Source organism: Sus scrofa, chromosome 7 (genome assembly GCF_054392235.1).
Source record: "Sus scrofa isolate SSC_HxYL_T2T_F1_AM1 chromosome 7, Sscrofa_HxYL_maternal_Yorkshire_Landrace_v2.0, whole genome shotgun sequence".
Taxonomy (NCBI): Eukaryota; Metazoa; Chordata; class Mammalia; order Artiodactyla; family Suidae; genus Sus; species Sus scrofa.
In genome coordinates, this window is record NC_139389.1 from 89,801,594 (window position 1) to 89,820,923 (window position 19,330).

Consider the following 19,330-nt stretch of genomic DNA (forward strand, 5'->3'; position numbering starts at 1 on the left):
TAGGATAGAATCTTGTATCCATGATAACAACTTTGATTTTTATTCTAAGAACAATAGAAAATTTGATGATATTCAGCAGTAGCTTATCCTATTTCTGTTTTCAAACAGCTACAAAAACTTGAATGTAAAGAATGGAAATGAGAGGGCTAGAATAAACTTAGAGTGACCTCAAGAGACTCCTGAAGAATCGTATCACATCAATATGAACATGGTGAACTATTTAACCAATGGTGTTGGCACAACAGGTAAGCCTTGCAAAATGTAGATCATTGCCTCTCAGCATAAGCTCAAGGAAGTTTCAGAGGGATATTAAAATTTTAAACTCAGAAAATAAACCAAGAGAAAGTAAAGGATTATTCACATTAACATAGAAAATTAAAACATTAGAACACTTAAAACTTTAAGATGGGAAATTCATTCTGAGCATATTCACTTAATAGTGAATATAATACAAATCAGGGAGAAAATAGTAATTGACGGTATCTAAAATATTAAGTTTATATTATACACAAGTAAGGACAGAAATATAAAGCTAGTGAATAAAGGTATACATATAGATATCTTACATGGAGATATAGACACTATAAAAATAAAAGTAAAATAAGTTATAAAATATTAGACAGATGATTAACATTTTTAGTAAAAAATCAGTTCTTCCAAACAGATAAAGATGAATGTATGGTATACCAATTTTACTTTTTATTTTTATAATTTTATTTCTTAATTAGCATATAATTGATTTATGATATTCCAACTTTAAAATGAGCAAAACATTTAAGACTACTGACAAAGAAGAAACCCTAATAGCCAATAATTATATGAAAAGTAAAACCCTCACTAGTAATAAAAAAATGGAAATAAGATTGCCTTAAGGTACTATTTTGTACTGACAGATTTCAAAGGTTTTAAAATGATAATTTATCTTGGATAAGGCTGTAAGGAATTGGCCACACTCATACACTGATAATGACAATAAAATTGACATAATTTCTCTAGAAGGCACATTTGAAATAGATACCGAAAATTAAAAAATTTCCTTAACTTGAGATGAATAATCTCTCTTCAAAAAATTTTGCTTAGAGTAATAACAATATGTAAGCTAAAATTTAAGCTGTAAGGGGTACCTACTGTACCCCTGTTGATAAAAAGAAAATAGTGGTAATAACATCAATATTCACAAAAGAATTAAGTATCCATAGTTCTTCCAACTGGGGAAGGCATTATTCCTCCCACATAGAAACAGAAATAAATGCTACTAAATATATGAATAATAAACATTTGAAAAAAAGACTTTGCAAGGAAAAATTATATAAGAAACTAATTTTTAAAACATACGTCACAGACTTGGAAAACAAACATGGTTACCAAAGGGGACAGGTGGCGGGGAGGGATGGCCTGGGGGGTTTTGGAGTGTCATATGCACACTGCGGTTATGAAATGACTGGCCAACAGTGACCTGTCATATAGCACAGGGAAATCTACCCAATATTCTATGATAATCTGCATGGGAAAAGAAACTGTATAAGAATGGATGTATGTATATGTATGTAAAACTGAATCAGCTTTGTTGTACAGCAAAAATGATCACAATATTGTAAATCAACTATACTTCAATAAAACTTTGAAAAAGGAACAATAGGGAAAAATAGAAAGATGCTTGATTTTAGTTTTTATCCATAAATTGTTCATCTCTGGGCTTATATGCATTTCTTAGTTTGAGCCATATGATACTGTTCTTCCAGTAAATTCATAGCTAAATGTTGATTTTATAGTTAATCATAATCTATTGGCTTATCTTTTTATTTTTTTTAACCTTTTTTTCCTACTGTACAGCATGGTAACCCAGTTATGTATAAATTTATACATTCTTTTTTCTCACATTATCATACTCCATCATAAGTGACTAGACATAGTTCCCAGTGCTACACAGCAGGATCTCATTGCTAATCCATTCCAAAGGCAATAGTCTGCATCTATTACCCCCAAACTCCCAATCCATCCTACTCCCTCCTCCTCCCCCTTGGCAACCACAAGTCTCTTCTCCATGTCCATGATATTCTTTTCTGTGGAAAGGATCACTTGTGCCATATATTAGATCCAGATATAAGTGATATCATATGGCATTTGTCTTTCTCTTTCTGACTTACCTCACTCAGGATGAGAGGCTCTAGTTTCATCCATGTTGCTGCAAATGGCATTATTTTGTTCTTTTTTATGGCTGAGTAGTATTCCATTGTGTATATATACCTCGTCTTCCTAATCCAATCATCTGCGATGGACCTTTGGGTTGCTTCCATGTCTTGGCTATTGTTAATGAACATGCAGGTGAATGTGTCTTTTTTAAGGAAAGTTTTGTCTGGATATATGCCCAAGAGTGGGATTGCTGGGTCATGTAACCAAGGGGACCTAATCAAACTGAAAAGCTTTTGCACAGCAAAGGAAACCAAAAAGAAAACAAAAAGACAACTTACAGAATAGGAGAAAATAGTTTCAAATGACAAGATTGACAAGGGCTTAATCTCTAAAATATACAGACAGCTCATACAACTCAACATTAAAAAAAAAAAAAAGACCCAATTGAAAAATGGGCAAAAGAACTAAATAGACATTTCACCAAAAAACATATGCAGATGGCTTACAGGCCCATGAAAAAATGCTCAACATCTCTGATTTTTTGGAGAAATGCAAATCAAAACTCCTATAAGGTATCACTTCACACCAGTCAGAATGGCCATCATTAACAAGTCCACAAAGAACAAATACTGGAGGGGATGTGGAGAAAAGGGAACCCTCCTGCACTATTGGTAGGAATGTAAGCTGGTACAAACACTATGGAGAACAGTATGGAGGCACCTTAGAAAACTATACTTAGAACTACCATATGGCCCAGGAATCCCACTCTTGGGCATTTATCTTTTCCTTATGTAATTTTCTAAACTACTTAATTTTTAAATAGACAAATCAAATTACTTGATGCTTGTTCCTGAAGTGAATAGCATAAGTGCCCCCACTTGCAAGGCTACTACCAAGCTCTCCTCCAGGCCCCTCACCATTGTCACCATTCTCTCTCACGATGTCATTAATTCCAATAGCTCTCTACTCCATGGCTGGGCTCCCCTTTGGGCACAGCCTGCATTGCCTCAGCAAGAAATGATCATATGTAAACTAGAGCACCTTGGACTTGATGTATCCAAGGGTAGACTTGAGGGCGTCCAAGCCAGTCGGGAAGGACATTGTGAGGGTGATGGATGGGGAGTGGGTGTCGTTAACCCAAAGGAAAGACTACAGGGGTGGTGCTAGAATCCCTGACAGAAGAGCACTGGAGGGAGAATTTTATAGCCAATAAGTGAGAAAGTAGTAGAGAAGGACTGAGCACGAGAGGGTGGAAAAATTACTAAGGTTAAAAGCAGTGGATGTGACATTTCAAAGAAAATGCAATCAAATCTCTGTCTAAAAGCTTTGGTCATGCAATATGTAGATTTTAAAACATATTCAGGTATATAAAAATATAATTTCAATATATTCCCAACTATGTGGTATAAATAAAAGTGTTTCAATAACCCCCCAAAAAAGTCATGAAAAATCAGTATCTGTCAATACCAGTTTTTTAAACTTTTAAAAGATTTTTTTCCTAGTCTCAGGAAAATTGGGTAATTTCTTTTTCTTTATCTTTTCTTTATTATCTAAATGTTAAAAATTCATTCATTAATACAAATTCTCTTCATTGGATACAGTTCAATAGGAAGGAAAAATAGAGGCCTTAGACAAAGGGTTATAATTGATAGGTCAATATGTTAACTTCATAAGAAGGAGGTCACACTTGAAAAAATGGGGATACCTGTACAGGTAACTGACAGTTGGTGTGATAACAACAACATGTACAGGTGGTCAATAAATTTTGATTGATGCTCAGTCTCAATATCAGCAGTGATTAGGAGGACCAAAGTTCTCTGTTTTACCAATCAATAGGGAAAAAGAAAGAGAAACAGAAGAAACAGATGAGAATTCCCAGTATTACCAAGGTTTCAATATAAAAGCTACTCTCATACATGGTTGAAATAATTGCCTACTGACAATGTTTCTTATAATTTAAAATGTACAAATCTATTTTTAGCCATAACAGCACAAGAGTAAATATTATGTATAACTATATTTACATAACATGTATATATTTACACATATATACACACATAAACATGTATAATAGAATGTTGATACCTGTCAATCAGTAGAGAATTGAGTATTAAGCACATTATAGTACATATACATGGTAGAATACTACAAAGCTGTCAAAATTAAATAAATAGTTCTACATATGCAGATTTGGAAATATTTTCAATTTATGTGAAAAAAAGAAAGTGCATAAAAATAATAAAATTCCTATCATTATTGAAAAATAGTATTGAGGTTCTCAAAAAATTAAAAATAGGACTGTTGTATGGTGTAGTAATCCCTCTTTTTATATATGGGAAAAAATAAACCAGTACCTCAAAGACATATTTGCTTTTCTGTAATCATTGTAACATTGTTCAAAGTAACTAAAATAAGGAAACAACCTACATGTCTGAGGATAAATGAATGAATAAAGAAAACATGCTACACACATGGACACACACATGTGCGCACACACTCAGAAATATTATTCAGCAATAAAAAAGGAAAGAAACCCTTCCACTTGCAAAAACATGAAAAAAACCGGGATATAAGTCAGTCATAGAATACTATATGGTACCATATTTTAGAAATCTAAAAGAGTTAAATTCATGGAGGCAAAGAATAGAATTTTCATTGCCAGGGGGTGGGTGGAGGTGAAACAGGGAGATGTTGTTCAAAAGGGACAAAGTTTCACTCACCAAGGGAAATAAGTTCTGGAGATCTAATATACAATAAGCTTATATTCAATATTTATTTATATTGCTTATGGGACTTTTATTAGAAAAGTTTTTTTTTTTAAACTTGAAATTTGTGGAATTCCCATTGTGGCACAGCAGAAACAAATCTGACTAGGAATCATGAGGTTGCAGGTTCGATCCCTGGCCTTGCTCAGTGGGTTAAGGATCCAGCATTGCCGTGAGCTGTGGTGTAGGTCACAGACATGGCTTGGATCTGGCATTGCTGTGGTTGTGGTGTAGGCCGGCAGCTGTAGCTCTGATTAGACCCCCAGCCTGGGAACCTCCGTATGATGCAGGTGTGGCCCTAAAAAAGAGAAAAGACAAAAAAAAGAAAAGAAGGTAAAGGTTTAAGAGGGTAAACATTAACTCTCCTCACGGAGGTAAAACCCTGTGAAGTAATGGGTATGTTAATTAGTTTGAGTGTGGTAATTATTTGATACATATATAATGTTTCTATATATCAAGTTTAAGCCTTAAATCTAATATTTATTTCCATTATACCTTAATACAGCTGAAAAAAATAAACTTATTACAAGTCACTTTTATTGTGGCTGTTTGTCCCAGTAGCATAAATCTGTCTAAGCTACATGAAAAAAAATATGTCAATTAGCATTTGTCATGGCTTGTTCAGTGCTAGATAAAGAGTTTCTACCCACAATAATATGCCATCCATAATCTAGTTAAGTTTGATGTGACATAAAAAAGAGGCCTTGTTCTCATGAGTAAGAGCAAGATTATCATCATCTAGATCTGAAGTCAAAAATAATAGAATTTAATGTTTGACTATATATAATCACAGCCAACATTAATTCCTGTAAGAAACTGTTAAATGATGACCAGCAGTATGTATTAATTGGTGAAATGCTGAGGTCAATTTATTATATGTACTGAAATGTCTAGAAACAACCATTCAGAAACTGAATTAAAGCAAGAACCTAGAACTACATTCATAACATGAAAATACCTCTGTATTTTAATTTTAAAATGTTCCAAGAATACACACCAAATGTTACCAACAGTGAATCCTGAAGAGTAGGATTGCATGTGGCCTTCACTTCCCAAGGCCTACATTTAAATAGTCTAAAACAACCTAGAATTGTTTTTGACTTAAAAACGGAATTTAAATACAAAAACGAAAGGTTCAAGATGCACAATTCTTCAGTCAGCTTGTAGCAATGTCAATACCATTCAAAAGAGCATTTAAATTCTGAAATAAAATTTTACATGTGTGTCAACAACTGTTTACTTATTAAAAAAAAAATCACAATAGCCCCTTAATAGGAAACATTCTATGTAAGAGACTGGTGTCCAAGATAAAACCTCCTATTCGTGACTGTTTATGGCTAGTTTCTTTAAATTATATCTATTGTTCAGTTAATTGATTAGAGTAAGGAAGGAGATGATAGGAAAAGGAAAGAGAAGGGAGGAGAGAGAAGGGACAGGGACAAGGAGAGAAAAGACATAGGAGAGAAGAAGAGAAGCAAGAGAAGGAATACTATAACAGTTAAAGGGAAGCAGTCAGAACTCCAGAGTGGCTCCTGAGTCTTTTGTTGCCTACTCATGGCTTACAAACCCTCAGTAACTGCTCCTGCCTTTACAATATCTCAGCATGGCACATAGAGATCTTGGTATCTGTCCACAACCCATTTTCTCAGCCTCTTATCTGGCCTCTCCATGGACTACCAGGACACTTGTTCTGTCATTAATACCAGGTTTACCCATACTTTTATTCTGCACTAAAGGTATCCATGATCTTTTTCCTTTGCCTGATTACTTCTCATTTTAAAAATTCTACCTGTGCAACAATAACTCAAGGATGTCTCCCTCTTTCCTCTAGTCTCCTCCTCTTTGCTCTCACATCATACTTGCAAGCTTTTCATAATACTTCTTTATGATGTTATAATTTACAATTGTCTCTGATATTAGGGATATGAGACTCTTGATAGCATGGATTGTGACTTAGTCATAAATCCTGACCAACCTAAGTCATGTGAGTTTGGGAGAGAGGCAAGGGGTGGAATGGATTGGGCATGCATATGTATATAAGTGCATCAATAGTTGATAATAATACTTCCTTGGTAAGTACCATTTTGTTTCATGTATTATTCCTATTGAAAACAGATGCCTGTGGAATTAATAAATGATTGTCATTCTAGAAATTACCACAAACAGGAGTTCCCATCGTGGCAAAGTGGTTAACGAATCCTACTAAAACCAAGGGGTTGTGGGTTTGATCCCTGGCCTCGCTCAGTGGGTTAAGGATCCGGTGTTGCCATGAGCCGTGGTGTAGGTTGCAGATGCAGCTCAGACTGGTGTTGCTGTGGCTCTGGCATAGGCTGGTGGCTACAGCTCCGATTAGACCCCTAGCATGGGAACCTCCATATGCCACGGGAGCGGCTTAAGAAAAGGCAAAAAGACAAAAAAAAAAAAAAAAAAATTACCACAAACAAATAGCAGATCAAAGGCAACGGACATTAAAACCAATTTCCAGGGTCCTTCCTAGTTGCTAGTTCTATATAATCCAGGTCTCAAAATTTTCCCATAAATTAAGACACAATGGAGGTACATGCAGCACTAATGCAACCCAAAATGAAATTCTCACTTTCCCTTGGAAAGATTGGTACCTCCGGAGGTTCAACAAATGTTTGTTGAATGGAAAACTAAAACAGAGATAAGAATGAGAGGGAAGGAAGGCAGCAGGGCTTTTTTCCAATGGTGTGGAAGAGGTACTATGCATTACTCTTATAAGGAAAAGAGCTGGTAATTTTAGCAGGTTACTCATCAAATTCTACAATCCCCCTTACCTGACAAAAAAGAAAGGTCTCAGAAAACAATTTTTCACTAGTACTGAACCTTTTAAGAAACGTTTCCCTCTTTGATCTGTGTGGTTAACGCTCCTTACAACTGTTCCAGCTCTGACAACAGCATTTGGTGACCACTTGACTCTGAGACCTGAATTCCCAGATCATTTATCAGGAGAGCTCAACTTTGAATTCCCATGACATTGAGAAGAAAATATATATTAAAAGTTTGGTTTAAAAATTCAACAGAAAACAAAGGGAGCTATGGCTAATAAAATATGACAGCAAAATATCTTCAAGGAAAATCAGCATCTCCTAAATATTTTAGTGCCAATTTATTAATTAAATATCATTTAAAACAAGGCCAGGGGAAAAGAATACATATTAACTAATTCATTAGTAAAAAAAAAAATGTGTAAAATTCTGTTGGAAGCATAGCCTTGAAAACACTGTACCTGCTTTTTACCTCATTTATACAATTACTGACCCCACTTTAGAGATACTAAAATTAAATAATATGGAAAGTAAATATGTAGGCAACGATCTCTATGATAAACTCACATCCAGTATTAAAATGCAATTTTGTCCTAATTTCAAAATCCTTGGATTTAATCTTTTCACCATATTGCTTCTTTTATATCATTGCTGCAACATATAAATAACATTTCACAGGTCTACAGCTTTTTGTCTGTTGAGTATTTTTACCTACATTATCTCATTTTTTCTTTCTAACAAAATGATGAGATGGCAATACAATTTCCTATCAGATGAAGAAATAATGTTATAAAATCATTAGTTAATAGCAGAAAGGGGGCTAGAATTTGTGTTCTATGGGATTCAGTTAAGTGGATAGTTTAATTCATTAAAGTGAATCTAGACATACTGAATGCATACTGACAAGCTTCTCAGAAAAGCCATGTACAAACATGGAAGACCAAATATCACACATTCTTAAATCATTTGACACTATCATAAGAGCTTTATTTCAATATATTGTTCTAACAAACTTGATTTCTGTTAAATTGCTATCAGTTATTCTCATTTAATAAAATTTGTTCTAAGTTCTACATAATGTCTAACCTGGAGAGAAATGAAAAACCTAGTGTGTGAAATGTTGCCTACTCTTTTACATGAAAATTACATTTTTTTTTTAACCTGGAAAGGGAAAGGAAAACCTAAGTCAAGTATAATTTTGGGAAAAAAAAAAAGGACTAAAACAAAGTGGATACTTAAATCTTCATTCATAATGGGAAAGAGTATTTCCTCATTTACCTTTCTTTAGTATTAAATTTTATGTTATCATATATGTACAAATCACATAAAGTAATATTAACCATCTGTGGGGAACAATCCAATGCCAATTAGTACATTCACAATATTGCACAATCACCTCCACCTTGTTCAAAAATATTTTCATCACCTCAAAGAAAACTCCACATACATTGAATAATCATTCTCCCTTTCCCTCGCTTTTAGTCCCTGGCCATAACTAATCTTCTTTCTGTCTCTAGGGATTAACAAATTCTGGATATTTTATACAAAAGGAATCAAAATAATATGTGACCTTTAATGTCTGTCTTCTTTCATTTAGCATCACCTTTTCATTTCACCCATATGGAAATGTGTCTCAGTACATCATTTCCTCTTATGGCTGAATAATATTCCTTTGTATATGGATGACTGTATCTGTTTATCCATTCATCAGCTGGTGAACATTTGGATTGTTTCCATAACTGGCCACTGTGAATGGTTCTATGGTAAACATTTGTGTACAAGTTTGGTTTGAACATCTGGTTTTAATTCTTTGGGTAATTCTTTTAATTACCTAGCAGTAGAATCAATGGGTCATATGGCAATTCTATGTTAAACTTGTTGAGTAATTACAAAGTAAGAAGCATACCAGTCTGTTGACATTTATTTGACACTTTTCTCATGATTATAGCAGAGTCATGGACTCAAGGGAGGAACACCACGGGTAAAGAGCTGTTGGAGACCACTGAACTGCTGAACTCTGCAGAAAGCAAACTTAGTAGTGGAAAAGCATGAAAAGCCAAGGAATGCTTGTGATGGCGAAAGCCAGATAAACATGTTTGCCAACGCAGAGTTCTAAAGTGCAGGGTTTCCTGTCAAAATAAAGTAAGTGGTTTACACATTAACTATGTTGTTCTTTAGGCAGCTGCACTATATCCTAAATGTATACACATCTGTGACTTTTATTGCTAGTAGTCGCCCTACATTTCACTAAGAGATAGTTTTGACATTCCCTATGCCTACTTTTGCTCACTAACCTAAACACTTCACTTTCCCTAATGAAAGTCTTGTGGGCTAGAGCCTAGAGGCCTTTGTTCAGAGAAACAGAGTGCCTCCTGGTCCCCTACTTTTAAAATGTAAAAGAGTCTCATGTTTTATATGCTGCACCATCCCTGTTTCAGAATCTCCCATTGACCTTCAGTGCAGGACACAACAAAGAGCCACCCTCCTAAGCTATGAATATGATTTATGACTGTTGATGTTGACCTTGATGATCTGGCTGAAATAGCAATTGCCAGGTTTCTTCAGTATAAAGTTACTTTTCTTCATTTCCACATTGTACCTTTTGGGAAAAGAAAGGTCACCATATTTAGCCCATACTTCAGGAATGGGGAGTTATTGTCCCCTAGTTTAGGGTACCATATCTACATAATTTCTTTGCAATTCTTCCACATGGGAGATTTCTTTTCTACCTCACTTACTAATTTATTCAATAATTTTCATTAATATTGAATTCATGAATATTTATTTTATAATTTGGATTACAATGTACTATTGCTACTGGGAGTTTTTCATTTGATTTGTGTGCCTCTATGATATATCCCATCAATGTGTGTGAGAAGATGTGTATTTGATTTCTCCAGACATCTCTGTTTCCTTTTGCTGGAAAATGGTATTAGAAACAAACATATGTTTGATGTTACTATGCATTTATTCCTTTTAGGTGCACAGAGATGACACAGCAAATGCATAAGCCCAGGTTTCAAAATTACAGTGTCATAAAAAAAAAAAATCATTGCATTAAAGTCTCCTGTGCTTCACCTATTCATCCATCCACCTGAACCCCTGACATCCAATTATCTTTTCACTGTCCCCACAGTTTTGCATTTTCCAGAATGTCACCAATTGGCTTCTTCAATGTAGCAATATACACTTAAGGATCCTCTATGTCTTTTCATGACTTGATAGATTATTTCTTTTTTTTGATGAGTAATTTTCCATTGTATGGATGTAAAATGATTTGCTTATCTATTCATGTATTGAAAGACATCTTGGTTGTCTCTCAGTTTTGATAATTAACAATAAAGTTGCCATAAACACTACTATGCAGATTTTTGTATGCACAAAATTTTTAAACTCAAGTTGATATATACCTAGGAGTACAATTATCTTATCACATGGCAATATCATCTTTAGTTTTATAAGAAACTAACATAGCACCTTCTAAATGTATGTCCATATTTAGAAATGTATTAATAGGGCTGGGGTTTTCTACATATATTTCTTTTGGTTGGTTGCCCACTTTGGTTTCTTTGGTTAAGAGGCCCCATTTCCTAGAAGCTGCATCAGTATAAGAATAAAAATATTAACACCCTCATCAGTTGAACAGACTGTACCCCTCCTACACTTCTGTCTTTCCTTACTGGTGAAGTAGAAACACAAGATTCATTTACTTCCTAGATTGTTCAGATAGAGGGACTATGAAGTTTCAGCAAACACTTGGAACTTTCCTAGAGTGCTCCATCAACCAAGACCAGCAAAATGTCTGCCTGGCAAAAACTCTTTAACAATTACAAGGGAGGGAAATGAACAGAAAATCACCTTGCAGATACACTGCATCATAGCCATCCTACCTGCCAAGCTTATGTGGAGTTGAGAGAAGGTATGTCAATCTGCCCTCCTCTATATTCAAGTTTATTTTAACAGAGTTGCCCTATTTAAATATATTTGTATTCCCCTATTGCCAAAATATTCACATGATGGAACTTGAATAAACAGTTTACTCGTTTAGCTTTGGTTTCTGTTTCTTAAACATAACCAACCACACTTCAAGGTAGAGATGTTTGTAGCCTATGTCTCAAGACAGAGGACCTTCCTATGCCTGATCTTCAGCCAGGCTGACCAGTGGTGGGTTGAACTCATTGACACTACCCACATAGTTCATATTAAACCTACATCTTATGCTTGTACCTCATAATTTTTCCACATCTGCTTTCCAAAGCCCAAGTATCAATTTCCAAAATGTGAAGAGAACACTAAAAATGTCACCACATAAACATTTTCTCTGAATTTCTCCCTATTTCTCTAAAAGCAACCACTTATATTGAATTAAAAGGTATTTAAATATAAATTGATTTTAAGTAAATTGAAATTTAAAATACCCTTTCAGTTCTTATGTCTTCTAAAAAATTGAAAAAGTCTCCTGCAAATGTATAGTTGACATGTGTACATATAATTATGTAATTGCATGGAAAGGAAATTGAAACCATAACCACCAATGTGAATAGGTGTTTCTTTTTTTTTTTTTTTTTCCTAGTGAAAAAGTAACAGGAATGGATAGAGACAGATTTTCATAGTTCCTTCTCAACCTCTAAAATGTTGGCACCTTGTCAATAATAATGAATTTATATGATACTCTGTAAATGAAAATAAAAGGTACGCTTCCATTATTTCGTTATTTTGAAGAGTATGAATAATATTGCCTTTTACTCAAGGTGAAATCTAGATCATTGCTCAAATAACCACAGAAATTTTTCATACTTCACAAAGTTTCCCTAACCCCCTTTAAACCCCACTAGACAGCAGTTCAAGTCTGGATAATTTATCACGTGCATAGTTAGTGTACAGCAGTCACTAGCCCACTTCTCTCTGCTGGTCATCCCTGCCCACTCACCCGAGTCATCTGGGACTAGAAATTGCAACTTAGTTCTGAAATAAGGTTTTTCTTTTTTAAAAAGAACAAAAGTTACCCTAACAAATGTTTTATGATAAAATGTGCTTAACTTCCACCATTAGAATTTTTATAATTGCCCTCACCAGGTTTCTTTCTGACCTTGGCAAAAGGCACCCCTTCCCACTGATACTCTCATTTCACTTTAGAAACTCAGAAATGAAGAGGTCCCAAAGGAATACAGCATGGGTAGCCTGAAAGTTTCCTACCCGAGAGGCCATTCTCTACCATAAATACCTGCTCACACCCTCCCATGAACACTGATCACAACAGAAAGTGGAGTTTTCTTTTGATGTAATATGATTTTATTTCTGATTCTAGGTAGCATGTGGACAATGCTTCATCCTTGGGAAAAAATATGATCAAATATTGTGTCTCTCTGGTAAGAAGATGGATAGTCTAAACTGTAAATTTCTTAACTTCTCTACTTCCCATCCTCGATCACATTTAAGGCAATTTCATAAAGTTTTAATATCATTTTTATGCATACTAATTAAAATGGTTTGGAATTTGCTGCAAGCCTCCAGGAATATCAAGGAGTTCTTCTTCCAGCTACATTTTGGGGCTTCTGGACTCCCTAGGTAAGCATCATAAGGAATGCCTTCTACACAGTGTCAGAGATCACCAAAGCCACAACCATCAGGGTCTATAGGCTTCCTGAATTAAGGAAAACTGTGTTCTAGGCACAGATATGTAACTAACAGAAATTTTCAAACACTGAGAAGAATGAATTGTTACTAATTTAGCTCAGCAAGAAACCTGATAGAGATCGGAGATAGAGAAGTATCTCAAAGGCCATAAACATCAATAGTTACCATGGAAATGGAATATGCTCTAGGAACTGAACAGAGGGAGACCCAGAATGATAGCACAGAGAAAGGACTGGAGTCAGAGAGCTCTGGGTGTGCACTCAGTCACACTATTTGGCAGCTCTGAGATGTCTAACAAGTTAGTGAAACTCAGAATAAGACCTACTTCATGGGGTTATTGTGATTATTACCAGTAGACGATGTGAGTGGAAATTTCTGGCACATGGGAGGTATTCAGAGATAGAGGGAGACACTTAGTTTACCCATGATCCTGAAATTAGAAGCTCAAAAAAGAAAATGGAAATGATCTCATTTTCTTTTTTCTTTTCCTTTTCTCTTTTGATTCTTTTTTAATAAGTTCTAAGTCATTTGATTGTACTATTTTAATCTTAAAATCTTTAGACTTTCCTATCCCAACTATGATTGCTTAACACGTATAACTCTCATTTATATAGCTATTTAATATACTTACTTTGGTAGTAATATTTTTCTTTTGTAACAAAAATACAAAGTTCAACTGAAAAAATAATAGCAAATTTTAAAGCAAGTATTAATTGAGAAAGCAGGGATCATTATACAACTACAGATGTGATTAAAAAAAAAGAGAGAAAGCAGGCATAGCCTTTTACTCTTTGGTATAATCTACAACAACTACAGACTATTTCTTTTTCATTGAAATGCTCAAAAGTGATCACAAGTCATAGAAAATATTCAACAAATTCTTGCTTACGATACCAGGAAAAATTAAAAGCTCCTCCTATATCTAGAACTTTCTAATTCTATTCTTATTTTCATCCCTGGTATATGGTAATTATGGATTTAATGGGAAAATATAATCAACAGTTTCAATTACAGACAGCAGTGAGGGTAAATTCAGACTTAAAGAGCAAAACCTGAAGCAATGAGTGCTAAGGACAATAACAGAACTATTTTTCTTTTTCTTTTTTCTTTTGCTAAGTTTTGATTATTTTTTAAATAAGCTCTGCTTTAAGTCATTTGATTTTTTTTTTGTTGTTGTTGTTGTTAGAGTCTTTTTTCCAGTTGATTGAGAAATAATTGACACACATCACTGTATAAGTTTAGGGCATATAGAAGGTTTGATTTACATATATTGTGAAAAGTATTATCATTATTGGTTCAGCTAATATTCATTTTCTCATGTAGATGTAATAAATAGAAAAGAAAGAAGAAAAGAAGAAAGGGAAATAATTTCTCCTTGTGATGAAAACTCTTAGGATTTACTGTCTTAGCAACTTTCCTATGTGTCATACATCAGTTTTAGCTGAGTCACCACGTTGTACTTACATCCCTAGAATTTACTTATCTTAAAACTAGAAATTTCTACCTTTTTCTTTTTCCGCTGTACTGAATGGGGGCCAAGTTACACATACATGTATACATACTTTTTCCTCCCATTGTTGTGTTGTGATGTAAGTATCTAGACATAGTTCTCAATGCTACACAGCAAGATCTCATTGTAAATCCATTCCACCAGCAATAGTTTGCATCCCCTAATCCCTCCCACTCCCTCCTCTCCCCCCAGGCAACCACAAGTCTATTCTCCAAGTCTATTATTTTCTTTTCTGTGGAAATGAACCTTCTACCTTTTGATCCCTTTCCTCCAATTCCCCCTCCTTCCACCCTCCTCCTCTGGTAACCACAAGATCTCTTTTTCTATGATTTAAAAAAAAAATATTCCTCAGATAAGTGAGATTGTACAGTATTTGTCTCTGTCTGACACTTCACTTAGCATAATGCCTATAAGGTCCACTCATGATGTTGTCACAGATGGTAGGAGTTCCTCATTTTTTATGGTTGAATAATATTCCTGTGTGTGTGTGTACCACAACTTCATTTTTTTGATATAATGATTTTTATTTTTTTCCATATAGCTGGTTTACAGTGTTCATTTGATTTCTACAGTTACAGTCTTAGAATCTTAGATCTCCTTCTCCCACTCAGGATATAATAGAAAATTATTTTTAATTATATATGATTAATTGTAACAAAAGCCTAATATACCTATTGATATTGTTAATTTAGTAGTACTAAATTATTGTCTTTTGTAAAACAACTAAAATATATTAACAACTTTTAAAGAAAATATTCGGTGAGAAATCAGGCATAGCCTTCTTTAGTTTAACGTATAACAATTATAGTTTATTTCTTTTTCATTGAAATGGTTAAAAGTGATCGCAGTACACAGTAAGAAAACATTCAATAAGTTCTTATTTTACCATACTAGCAAAAAGTAAAATACCCTCTTACGTGTACCATTTTCTAATTCTGTTTCTTATTTGCATCCCTGGCATCTGATAACTGTATGGACTTAAACAATAACAATATAATCAACAACAGCTGTACAGTAGAAATTGACAGAACACTGTAAACCAACTATAATGGCAAATATTAAAAATCTTTAAATAAATAAATACATAAATAAATTGTAGAGGGTAAATTTAATAAGATAAATTTACTGAGGGTAAACCAAGACTAAAGGAGAGCAATACCTGAAGCAATGACTGCCAAGAGCAAAAATAGAACTACTACATATACAAAGATTATTTTTCATACAGCCATGGGCAACTTATATCTTATCTATGTACATCGAAGTTTACACAGCTTTGACTTTTATGAACAGAACACATTTCTTCCTGATGATCATTATTTATTCTGTATGCCTGGAACATTCATGCTTCCACTGACTATTATCCACTTTCTTCTTGATTAGTTTATTTGCTCTTATACTTAGTTAACTATGTTGTGAAAATGTTTTGTCCTTTTGTCAAAACTAGCATTAATATCTTTCTTTTAATGGATCCACTTACTAACCTATTTATTCACTAACAAAATATTATTACCCTTCAATAATGTGATATAGTTTTTTCAAATTTATGTATAATAACTATCTTTTGATCAGCTTCAAACAATAAAATGTCATTTTTAATGTTTTAGATTCCACACATAAGTGATATCAAACAGTATCTGTCTTTCTCTTATCTCACTAAGTGTAATATTCTCTAGGTCCAACCGCATTGCTGCAAATGGCAGAAATTTTTGCAAATCGACTATTCGTCAGGAGAAAAATGTCATTTTTTGTAAAATGCTATTTTACCTCAGATTCACTGTACTGAATTGATCATAATTTCTTTTTAAAAAAATTTTATTGATGTATGGTTGACTTACAAATTTGTTATTAGTTTCATGTGTATGGCAAAGTGAATCAGATATAATCTATATGGGAAATATATATATATATATTTTTTTCCCCATATGGATTATTCAACCTATTGAGTAGATTTCCCTGTGCTATACAGTTGGTCCTTGTTAATTATCTATTTTATCCAGTAATGTATATATATTATTGCTATTATAATTTTTTTTTTTTTTTGTCTTTTTGCCATTTCTTGGGCTGCTCCAGCGGCGTATGGAGGTTCCCAGGCTAGGGGTCTAATCAGAGCTGTAGTCACAGCAACGCAGGATCCGAACTGCGTCTGCGACCTACACTACAGCTCACAGCAATGCCGGATCATTAATCCATTGAGCAAGGGCAGGGATCAAACCCGCAACCTCATGATTCCTAGTCAGATACCTTAACCACTGTGCCATGACGGGAACTCCATAATTCTTGACTCATAGCATATCCTCACAGTATTTTCCATGCCCATTTTTTGTTTGCTTATTTAATAACAAAATGATATATATGAAAGCACAACCTAATACAAAACACAAATAGGTGAAAAAAATATACAACTGCTTATGTGCTCATCCTCACACTAATACTTAGCTTCTGTAAAACTGAGGTCAAGCACCTCATTTTTTTGTATACAGTTTTATGACTTATATTTCTGAAAAATATAGTTATTTTTCTATTGCTCTTAATTTTATACAAATTATGCCATATGGATCCATTTTGGACCTTTTTTTTCCCTTCATTACTATGTTTTACTAAAATACATTGACGTCATTTTATTTTTTACTTTACGACTTTTATGTTTTCCATTACAGTTAATTTAGTGTTGTCAATTTGTACTGTACAGCAAAGTGACCCAGTCACATATATATGTATGTATATGCACATGTATATACATATACATATTCTTTTTCTCACATTATCCTTCATCATGCTCCATCACAAGTGACTGGGTATAGTTCCCTGAATACGGCCAAACCAATCTGAACATGCCCGATCTCATGTGATGTCATTTTATAAAGTCTTACTTTATTTGTTACAGTTCTATTGTCCTGATTATTGCAAATTTCTCCCTGTATACCTATGCAAGTGTTTATCCTGGGCATGTGTTTATCCTGGGCATGCAAATGGGAGTGAAATTTTTGGACCATGGAGTGTGTGAATGTTGAGCTTTATAGGAAAATACCAAATTTTTTTTTTTACAGAGTGATTATGTAAATATACATACATCCATTAGAAATATATGAAAAACACTTGATGCACAGACTGTTTATTCAGAAAATTTGTTTCTTAATATATTTTCTTTAGGTAAACTTAGACTGAACTAAATAGAAGAAGTAAACCAGACAGTGGTGTCTGAATTTATTCTTCTTGGGCTGTGTGATGCATGGGAGCTACAGGCCTTCCTCCTACTGCTATTTCCTTTACTTTATTTAATCACCATTTTAGGCAACAACTTCACTGTGCTCCTAATTATTTCTGACCTCCATCTCCACTCCCCTATGTACTTCCTGTTAGCCAATCTTTCCTTCATTGACTTCTGCCTTTCCTCAGTAATCACCCCTAAAATGATCACAGACTTTCTCAAAGAACACAAGACCATCTCTTTTGGGGTTGCATGTGTCAGATTTTTTTTGGACATTTCTTTGGAGGGTCTGAGATGGTGCTGCTTGTGCTAATGGCCTACGACTGTTATGTGGCCATCTGCAAGCCACTCCATTACTCTAGCATCATGAACAAACAAATGTGTATTTGGCTAGTGATGACATCATGGATCACTGGCTTTGTGCATTCAATAAGCCAACTAGCTATAATTATAAAACTGCCCTTCTGTGGACCCAGAGAATTGGATAGCTTTTTCTGTGATATTCCATTGGTGATCAAGCTAGCCTGCATGGACACTTATATTCTAGAAAAGTTGATAAATGCTGACAGTGGGGTACTGGCAACCACCTGCTTCATTCTCTTACTGATCTCTTACACTTATATCCTGCTTACTGTCTGCCATCAGTCTAAGGATGGGGCATCCAAGGCTCTCTCCACTTGCACTGCCCACATCACAGTGGTGGTGCTCTTCTTTGGGCCCTGCATCTTCATCTATCTGTGTCCACTGGGCATCACCTGGGTGGACAAGTTTCTTGCTGTCTTTTATGCAGTCATCACACCTCTCCTAAACCCTGCCATTTACACTTTAAGAAACAAAGAGATTAAAATTGCCATTAAGAGACTGTGATGTTTGCCTATGAAAGTCAGGATTTCACATTAGCAGAATGTCTACTGTGAGCTCCCTAAATTAGCCACACCTGTCCAATTACTTGGGACTAGGAAGAGTTCCTCAGTTCACATATGGAAATCATGTGTATCTCCAGATGTAAGTTCTGTGTCGATTCTACAATATACTACAATCCTTTATTGACCACTGAATGCAAAATGATTTCCCATTTGGGAAATCTGGCCCATCTTTATAATTTTGGTTGTTGTTCTCAGGACAACTGAAATTAATAATAATGTTAATTTTAATTATGACTATTGTTACTGTTACTTCAACATTGACTACCATATCTTTAAATTTTCTATTTTGCTAACCTTTTGTTTTTGGTCATGCCTGCACCAGCAAAAGCTCCCAGGGTCAGGGATTGAAACTAAGCCACAGA

At 34.5% G+C, this 19,330-nt stretch overlaps 1 protein-coding gene and 1 pseudogene across 4 annotated transcripts in view; one reads left to right on the forward strand and one right to left on the reverse strand.

The window, feature by feature from the left end:
* The window catches only part of LOC110261611 (uncharacterized), a 310,291-nt gene that overhangs the window by 79,824 nt on the left and 211,137 nt on the right, over positions 1 to 19,330 (reverse strand). The window lies entirely within an intron of this gene.
* LOC110258557 (olfactory receptor 4F4-like) lies at positions 209 to 18,909 on the forward strand (annotated as a pseudogene).